The 10,628-nt window shown below is 39.5% G+C and overlaps 1 non-coding gene across 1 annotated transcript; it reads right to left on the bottom strand.

Annotated features, from left to right (window-relative positions):
- Positions 1-3,508: 3,508 nt before the first annotated feature.
- LOC145409168 (5S ribosomal RNA) lies at positions 3,509-3,627 on the bottom strand. Its single transcript, XR_013899068.1, has one exon. It is a non-coding gene; the product is annotated as a 5S ribosomal RNA (ribosomal RNA).
- Between the last annotated feature and the right edge of the window lie 7,001 nt (positions 3,628-10,628).

Raw genomic sequence — 10,628 nt, 5'->3', positions numbered from 1 at the left:
TAGAGAAGTTTGCACGCAAAACGTGGCAGAGATTGGCTCAATTAAGGAATTCGTGGAGAAGGTTGGGGGAGGCCCTCGTTGAGCAGTGGACTTGCAATGGCTGCTGCAGCAGTTGATGATGAATTGGCACAGCAGGGTAGCAACATCACTGACGGCAATCTTTGTCTTATGGTGACGTTTAGACTTGTAGCTATAGTCATTATCAAGCTAAAAGAGATTATAAGCAAGATTTTAGGCATAGAGGCAACTCTCAATTCATTTTTTTTGCAAGGTATAAATATGGTAGAAAGGCAAGAATTTGTAGTAAGGGGTAAAAGGATTGTTTAATAAACAGAAGCGCAAGGGAAAAAATTAGTAACATTACTGAGTCTTCAAAGAAAAACTTCAAAACGTGGGGATTGACATTAGACTCAGGATACAGCCTAAGAGTGTCACAAAACTGATCAGCAACATAGCTTGTGGAGGGGCAAATAAGAATAATACGCTGTGTACATAAAAAAAGAAAAAAAAAAAAAAACACTGAAATTAGGTATCATGCTTACCAGATTTAACATTATTACTAAAACGATGATAAGTGTATCTAAGACTATTAAATGACCCAGGAGTTGTAGGCTACGATTCTCCCGTGAATCCTGTATACTGTGTTTAGGTTAGTTAGCCCAACAGGAGAGGGACGGTTAGCTACACGTTGACATGCCTCTTACAACATTAGAAATATTATAAAAGCACGAAGGTGGTACGAGTCAGTTCTTAATGGTATAGCTTGCTGTTACCAGTATTATTATGATAGTAAGTAGCAAGAGGCAAGGATGGCGAAAGAGATGAGAAAAAAATAGCAGAATGAGAAATAAGGGATTCTCAATGATGATCACAACATATGAAAAACGTGTTAACAAAAACGCAGCAAATTCTAGGAAGGAAAAACATTTGGTGTCTGGTTGGCAATAAACCATAATTTTATTCAAAACGCTCGCTCGCGCGCGCTTGTGTGTGTGTGTGTGTGTGTGTGTGTGTGTGTGTGTGTGTGTGTGTGTGTGTGTACTATCAGGAGTTATGACATTCCTTTCTCCCGTGTGAGTGAAATTCCTCGTATATCTGTAAACAGATTCCAAATATATAAAACATACACGTGTCATATTCCAAGAACATCCCGGGGAAGAACTGCCAGGCAAATAAAAAGAAACGCAGACGAAAATGTTATATATACAGTACAGTAAAGTATGTAATATAATATACAATCTAAATAATTTAATATAATTCCATAATACGAGTATATAAAATATATTACATATAGTAATAAAATAATAGATAATATAATATGATCATATTATATATATATATATATATATATATATATATATATATATATATATATATATATAAAGGGGTAGGTGGTGGCGACCATCATCCACTCACTTGATGTAGTGCTGCCTACTTCTTCCTTAGCCTTTATCATTCTTTTTCTGTGCCTGCCCTCCTCTCTTCCTATTTCTCTTATCTTTCCTGTCACTTCTTATTCCTTTTCTTTCCGTTACAGGTGGCTTTACATTGAGTGACAAGCCAAATGGTTTCCTGTACGCCAAGAAACCATTTACAACGCTGGGTGGTAACCATATAACCAAACCACTCGTGCTTCCTACGTGTCAAGTGGTTTGGTGGAGGGTTAGTGCCCCTCCCTGTAAAACAAATAACTCAGAGTCAAATGGCCACCCCGTAAGGGATTATGGCGTCTGGCAATAGATAGATAGATTAGATAGATAGATATCATACATAGTATATACAATTATACCAGGGGTACCCGGTGTTGCCCGGGCCAAAAAGGCGAACACTCATCCTCTTTGTTGAGGTTCAGTCTGTCTACTCCAGAAAGACCATGTACAATGAAAGATAATAGTCGTGTCCCGAAATTTGGCGAAAACGTCTGTTGAAAGGCCAAACTTTTGGTGCGTTCGGCTTTGCACCATACGGAAGGTTGGCAGCACTAACATGAGTTGCCAATTGCTCCAGGTGACGAGCCTCTGGATGAGAGCATATTATTCATAACTATCAAAATAAATATATATAGCTGTGTTTTTCCGACTTAATTTTACTTTATATATGTATGAACAGCTTCTCATCTGTCATATTTTTTTCAGTACCATGTTAGGATAATTATAAGCTGTGATTGTAATTTATCTGTCATCAAACAACGTTTTCACTTATAGGGATAGAATTAGCGTATAATGACAATCAATTGTTTTGTTATGGATGGCGAAATGCATCCCATAGGCTTGAGTTCGAACGGATAACCCAGAAGATCGAAATTTACACAGAACTATTTTATTCTACTGTAGGTCCAATTCGTCTCGTACGGAATAAGCACTGCTTACAGATTTTGCCTTCCATCGTTGTGATTACTTCCTGGTCCTATATTGGTGTGGTATTAGGGCGACCTGAAAGGTGAGTATTGTCCGTTGTGCCTCCCTTACGAAATCACCTAATGTGAACTATCTGTTCGGGATTCTGTCCTCCTAAATAAAGCAACATCATGTCCTCTCTCAGTAATTGGACGCATGTTCTTTTGCCCTGTCTGTTCCAAGGTATATACTAGGTCTGCCTGACGTTTTGTAGTGAGGTGTAAGATATAACGGCCAGCAGTCATCGCCTGACCGAAAATGTTCACATTTCGTCTTCCAGACACAGAAATTCTCGCAAATGAATGTTAAGGTTTCAGAATTTCTTGGGTTCGTTTATACTTTCATCATCAGGAGATATGAAGCTTGAGGAAAGTCAGGCTAGCCAATCACTAATATGTAGCTGTGATAGAGCTCTCGTGATGTTTCACATGTTACACTTAATCTTCGGACGAAACCGTTTCACATGTTACACTTAATCTTCGGACGAAACCGTTTCACATGTTACACTTAATCTTCGGACGAAACCGTTACTCTTAATCTTCGGACGAAACCGGGACGCGTCTTTTGTCTTTCACTGTACCTCTTATGCTCCTGAAGAGGGATTATAAGAGGTCCAAGAACTTTCTATTTCAGCTTTTGCAGACTAACACAGTATTTGTGCGCACTTGTTTACCATTACCTGTGACCTCAAATGACCTCCCACCGGTGACCTCAAATGACCTCGGAGGTCAACCTCACATAGCATATGTTCATACTTGAGGTCATGTGAGTCTTCATGTAAAAATTGGGGTGCTTGGTCCAATCGTTCGAGCATGAATTACCGGTGACTTCAAATGGCCCCCAATCAGTGACCTGAAATGATCTCGGAGGTCAACCTCACGTAACCATGTCCGAACTGGAGGTCATGTGAGTCTCCATGCCAAGAATTGGGCTGCAGGGGTGCCCGGCGTTGCCCGAGCCAAAAAGGTGAACACACTACCGACGACCTCAAATGATTCATTCATTCATTGCCAGACGCCATGTATCCCAGACGGGGTGGCCAAGGGCTTAGAGTTAAATGTTTTACAGGGAGGGGCACTAATCCTCCACCAACCCCACTTGACACGTAGGGATGCCAACAGCATCTGGTGTTCCCAGGCGGTCACCCATCCAAGTACTAACCAGACCCAACGTTGCTTAACTTCGCTGATCAGACGGGAAGCGGTGTACTCAACGTGGTATGGCCGTTGGCCCTCAATTGATCCAGATCTAAATATTGACCCTCCTAAAACCATCCTTTGATCTCCCTCATTCAGAATATAGATGGGTCTGGGCCTTGCTTTGGCCTTGATAGGACAAACAATCAGACAAACAATGCGTCTCTTTTATATATACCTGGTATGGATAATAAAAAATATTATATAACATATATGATATAAAACACATGATATACACACACACATACAATATATAGATAGATAGATAGATAGATAGATAGATAGCGTGGTCGTAGGTACTTGTAGGGAGACAGGGAGGTCGATTGTAGATCGTTGAAGCACTGCCAGAATAAAGTCGTGAGACATGGTATGGCTTGAACTTGTTTCTGCTTATCGAATGATGGGTCGTCGGGTAGGGTGAATATGTAGGTCTCTCTCTCTCTCTCTCTCTTTGTGTGTCAGCGAGGTGCGTTAGAGCACTCTTGAGTTACGGAGTTTATTGTACAGTTATATCGAATAGTGATTTACGTAGCATGATGGCAAAGCCTCCTAGCTGACCCTCTTGTTATCGGGCTTTCTCTCCAACCCCTTGTGACATGAAGGGAATCTCTCTGACATTATATACAGCTTGGAGAGGATGTGTGTGTGTGATGTATGTGCCTGGTAGATTTCCATTCACATGGACTGACCGACTAGAACTTGTTACCCCACGTGTCTGAATACGTCATGAAATCCTTTGACGTCCGGACTACAAAGAGACTGTTTGAGATACATCATATGTTAAGCATTCTTGATGGTCTGGGACAACAAGACTGTGGATATACATTATGTGGATTGACATTCCCAGTGAGAAGCTGTGTGTGTCTCCAGCAGACACTACATCATGCACATTGTGCTATGAGATATATACTAGTGCATATGTAAAGCCTACATATCGTTCGGTCACGCAAAGCTGTTGTACCAACGACAGTAAATATTGTCATAACATATTAATGCTAACTATATACACATTACAATCAACTTGTAGGCTAATTAAGTGAAATACATAATTCTGTAGAAGTAATATAGTTGTGATAATACAGTGGTTATAACTGTAAGCATTTTAGTAATATTATTGTAACATAATAAAATTGTAGATATATAATAGGTATACAAATATAATGACAATATTAAAATAATACAATGGCAAGTCTACTGTAGTCAACTTTACAATATACAGTATATGAGAAAGACTTGCTGTATATATTCATATATAAATGAGATAGAATAATTAACGTAAGCCTGTATAATGTGTAACCCATATTTTATTATACATATATATATATATATATATATATATATATATATATATATATATATATATATATATATATATATATATATATATATATATATATATATATACAATATTTACTCTGTCTAACTTGCACAGAACAGTTCTTAAACACTGATCCCAGGTTAGCAATCCTTGCTTGCAGTCTGTGCATGGACGAAAGTAATATAGCAAATATGATAGAGAAAATTTACGAAGATGACTGGAGCTGGCTGTATACACAATAAGAGTTAAACATAATCCTACTGTATGCTTCCCAAGGTTGTATTGTCTGATTTATTACTTGCATCGTTTCATACTTGGGTGAAGTCAGCTTAATGTGTGCACTTATATTTAAGGTCATCCTAGGTAATGGCTGGAAGTACCTGTGAATGTGGTTGAAAATGGTGTAATAAGTTTTTAGTGTTCAAAGTGCATACTGTAGGTGTCAGAACTGCACAGTAATCTGGTGAGATGTATAAACCAGATGCTGATGTATGGGCTGGAGGTGTGTCTGGGCAAGTCACAAAAACCGATGTATTTTGAGTGAAGTAGAAGAACTGTGAATGTCCAATGCGTTGATGATGGATGAGTTTATCTGGAGCAAATGTGAAGTTGCAGTAATGAAGGATGTCGTAATCTTTTATGATAGCCATTCCACAAGGGACTGTCTCAGCTGGTTGAAACGTGAAGATGTACGCAGGACAAAGATGAAATGCATGTAATGATATGCGACATTTGTGTTCAGTAGTTGTTTCACTAGTGAAAGTGACAGCATCCTGTTTCTTGGAGACCATGATGACTTCTGTTTTGATGTTCATGGTGACTAATGAGTCATCTTTCTTAGAAGGAAAAAGGTATATCTGATTGACTGTGAAAAAAATCATCTGTTACGAACGGTACATGAACTACTATTGATGCTGCTGTGATTGTTGCTTCCAAATACGGATAATATAAGATCAGATTTCTTTCCTCAAACAAAGGTCTCAAACCATGCTTATATATGCCTTGAGTAATTGTTTGACGGAGATTGAGAACGGTTAGTAAATTAATGACGATCCTTCCGTTACCAGCATTAGCAATTCCTTTCATGACAGACTGAAAATGAGCTCTAGTATTGTCTAACTGTAGTATTATTACGTCAGTATGTTGGAATAGTGTACTGTTTCCTTCTAGTGCATTTACTTTCTCCACAATTCCTAGAGTTGACATTCCTGCCTTCCTTAGGTTCTTTACAATTGTCGGCATTAAGGTGTTCTGGGTATCAGCCAACATATGTTGATGTGAGAGAATTTGTGCAATTTTGTTATTTTTTTATTTATTTATTTCCTCCAGTTCATTTCTGTAGCCAGTCCAAAAATGTTGCCTATAATTGCTCCACCTAGGTCGAACAAACCACGTCTGTTACGTGTATTTGTGATGTCGTTTCCTGCCCTAAGTCTGTTACTCCCACCTGATGGGATGTCCCAGATCATGATGATCATTATGAGCTTAATCTGTTTTAGCTTCCAGTTAGTTAACTTTATTAATTCAGTCACTTCCTGTGTGGGGTGATCATGTGAGGAAGGACGTGTTAATACCGCTTCCAGAGTTCTAAGTGGTCCTAATATTTTCTGTAACATTACTGCATTGGTAGGTCTTGCAGTACGTCCAAACTAATTTCGGTACTTATATTCTGTACAATTGCCGTTGAGGCTGCTGGGGCGATCAGGCACCTTTGTCTGATTACATGTTGAGGATGTAAGTGAGGTGATCCTCTTGATATCAACTGGAACATGATCCACGGAATAAATCACCTCATCTTTACCTACCGAAAGAATAAATGTATTAGAGATCTAATCCACTGTTGTTAGCAAGTTTTGCTAAGGGTGATGATAGTGATGACAGATACTACAGTTATCTCGACCTTATTACCTAACCTATAAAAGGAGTCTAAATCGATTCCTAAGTCATGTAAATGCCTTGTTATTGTGAGAGCTGTATTGGTTGCACCTATGTTTGTCTGTTTGGTATGCGACCGCAGATTATTCCGATACGTGTTAATTGCTTCTGGCTTATTTTCCCTGTGTGTACTAGGCTTTTCGGTCGTGTCAGGTGTTTTATAGTTGCAAGCTAAATTTCTTGAGAACTTTTTTAAGTGATCACTATGCATTTCTTTTTCTTTGTCACTCGATAGTGACTTAATCACTGCCTTATTGGCTTTTCCCTTAATTACTCTGTATGTGCCTTCAAATTTCGGTGACAGTTTATTGTCTCTTGCGTGAATGATGCCAAAGACAACATCACCTGTACTGATGTTTGATTCTTTTGCCTCCTTATTAAATGATTCTGTCATTTCTTCCTTGGAGGCGTTGGGTGAATCGGTAGAGAGGCGGCCTGCAGTCCTAAATGACCCAGATTCGAATCCCGGCTGGGGCACGGAATGGTTTAAGGATTTGAATTTCATAAAAGCAGACTTTCCTGGTCTACCATAAGCCTCGCCGACATGTCGTAAAAATACCCCCGATAATACCAGTACACAAGTCCTGTCCTTGCCAGGATGCCCTGCATGTGGACTATCGTGTATTACCATTAAAATGTGAGGTATCTTTGTACTGGGAATAACTATCTGCTTAATATTTTTTCTATGATTTGTTTGTCCTGGATTTACCCTATATAAGGCACTGTTTACCACTGTGAATTGTTCAAGTGGTACCTGTAACTTGGGTAATGGTACATCATCGCCTGACTCGAGATGATATATTACTTTAGACCATACTGGGTCCTGTCTTTGTGCCTGTGAAATTTCTTGATTTTTGGGAATCGCTTCATCATTGTTGGCGAGTGATTCCCGTGGACTTATTGTAGCGACAATGACTGACGGATTTCCCAATAAGACATCTGCTGCCAAATTAATTTTACCTTTTATGTAGTGAATATTTACATTGTAATTCTAGATATTACATTTCCATCGTGCCCTCGTGCCAGATAGGAGTTTTTCCTGGAACATGCCTACGAGAGGCTTGTGGTCTGCGTATAGGTGAATTTCGTATCGATACACAGTCACGAAATGTCTGTAGAGCAAATATTACCGCTAGGGCTTCTAAGTCTGCTGTACAGAATTTTTTTCTGCTCCTTTTGTTTGTCTACTAGCAAAAGCAATGGGTTTGTACTGTATATATATATATATATATATATATTTATATATATATATATATATATATATATATATATATATATATATATATATATATATGTGTGTGTGTGTGTGTGTGTGTGTGTGTGTGTGTGTGTGTGTGTGTCCCACTTTGGGCATAGGCTGCAAAATTTAATATCTCTAAGTCACAACTTGGTGCAGCCATCTCCATAAATCAAGATCTATCTATGATCACTGAATGGGGATAAAACAACCTTGTCTCATTTAATGCTAGTAAAACCAAATATGTACAATTTACTAATAAATAGATATTGCCAGATTCGTCTATTACCTTCAGTGCTACTAATATTCCCATCTCCAAAACCGTTGCAATTCTCTGTTTCACCTAACACTGCCTCAACTGGACCTCTCATGTCAGACCACTTGCTAAAACCGCCTTAAAGAAACTTGGGTTATTGTAGAGTCTGTATTTTCTTCACTGACGAGCAGTTAGCTATAATTTATGAAAGTCACTTGCGCTCTCAGCTTGAATGTTGCTCACCCTTATGGAGTGGATGTGGAGAGGTTGCACTAAAACAACTAGACAAAATTCAGAACACAGCTATTGTAAATATTTATATCCCTGCTGTTACAAATAAACTACCTCCCCTACAAGTAAGAAGGAACGTTGCCTCCCCTGCATTATTTTACAGATACTTTTACGGCAAATGCTCAGACGAAGTTGCGTCCATGGTGCCACGTATGTATGCCTTCCCCCGTGCTACACGGACATCTGGTAGCGCTCATGACTGGAATGTCACTCAGCCATATTGCAGAACTTCTGCCTATGAGAATTCTTTCTTTCCCCTAACTGCATCTCTTTGGAACTCGCTTCCCCGGAGTTGTTTCCCCCCAAACTTCAACCTACAGCTGTTAAGTCCATCTGTTACAGATTTTTTATGAATAGAGGACACCAGTAATCTGGTGTATGGATTATTATTTTTTTATTCATTTGCCTTTCCTTCCTCTGTACTGTTGTTAAAAAAAAAAAATAAAACATACCCCGTTCCCTGAGGTCCAGTAGTCCTCCAACATATTTTTCACATCCACATGCCACCACTTCGGCGCTAACATCCAGCGTCCATTTTGAAGACACGCTAGGGACTGTCTTATACATGGCCTGAATATTAAAGGTTAGGCAAGAATTAATTATTTCGATTGTGAGAGTAATTTGTCGAAGGCCATGGTCGCTGGGCAAAGTCAACTATTCAGGACTCAGATCATTTGTCTCTCGGGTGTTGCTCTATGTGTGTGCCCCTTTATATTTATCTATTTATGACAGGAATATGATCTTAGCCATCGCATGGGACGAGAAACTCTAGTATTCTATTTCATCTAACCCCAGATGATTATTTTCAGTTAAGGGTGAGTCATGGTAGTGTTAATATTATCATCATTAACCCAGTCATGATCAGGGCAACTCTTGTATTCAGCGTCAGCCAACACCATTTTTTTTTTTTTTCAGAGAGTGAGTATAGTAGCCTGAGAGTGTTGAATCCGTCACCATTAATTTATTCATGGTCGGGACAATTCTAGTAATCAACTCCAGCTGACGCCAGACCATTTTATTCCACTGTGAGTGAGTCATAGGAGCCTAAGTATTAAAAAAGACTACGGATTTCACACTCCATATTTCGTTCATGGAGATCACTTGTGCTGAGACGGATGCCTTCACGTGATGGCCTCATTGTAACTGGTTTACGCTGGTGCCCAGTTATACAAAGGTCTCTCAGCTCCCTGCCAGAAAGGAGGAGAACAACTTCAGCCTTTAGTCCACTGGGTTCTTATTTTGACGAGCCCATTTTTTTTTTTTTTTTTTTTTTTTGTGTGTCCGACTCTGGGCATAGGCTTCACAGCCTGCTATCAAGGCCCAGCAGTCCTCCTACATACCATACACCTCTACATGTCACCACTTCGGCGCTAACACCCACCGTCCATATTGAATACATGCTAGGGCTGTCTCATACAGGACTGGTGTATTGGTATTAGCGGGGGTAGTTTTACGACATGTCGGCGGGTCTTCTGGTAGGTCAGTAAAGCCTGATTTTAATGAAATTCAAATCCTTAAACTGTTCCCTGCCCCAGCGGGGATTTGAACCTGGGTCCGATAGGACTGCAGGCCACCTCTCTACCGATTGAGCCACCGCCTCCCCTTTGCAGCTTGTAATTTATTATTCTTCACTCTAATGACATAATTATATTTTCTTCAGTTCATGCAATATTCAGACCCTTTTATACAACTTATGAGAGAATTGCTTCACGGGAGAGATTGGATACTTTCACTGCAGGCGGGTTGTATTCATCTGACGGAACCGGGCCACTCGTACAACTTCAATACTAGAGTCGTAGTTCCATGACATTCAATGAGCCTTGGTTATGAAGCAGAAATGGAGTCTCCTTGGTTACCAGTCAAATCAACCCTCCAATCTGACTACACCTGGCAATGAACCGAGCTGAAAAGGGTTAGGGATGTTTGTCATTTTATGTTAAGCGCATTAGTAAAATGTCTACTTGAAAGTGAGAAAGATTGTTTGCTTTCTCTTGTCACT

The sequence above is a fragment of the Coenobita brevimanus genome, chromosome 79, assembly GCF_032717465.1.
Source record: "Coenobita brevimanus isolate Jiangsu-jjx chromosome 79, ASM3271746v2, whole genome shotgun sequence".
Lineage (NCBI taxonomy): Eukaryota > Metazoa > Arthropoda > Malacostraca > Decapoda > Coenobitidae > Coenobita > Coenobita brevimanus.
This window is presented reverse-complemented; position numbering and strand designations above follow the sequence as displayed.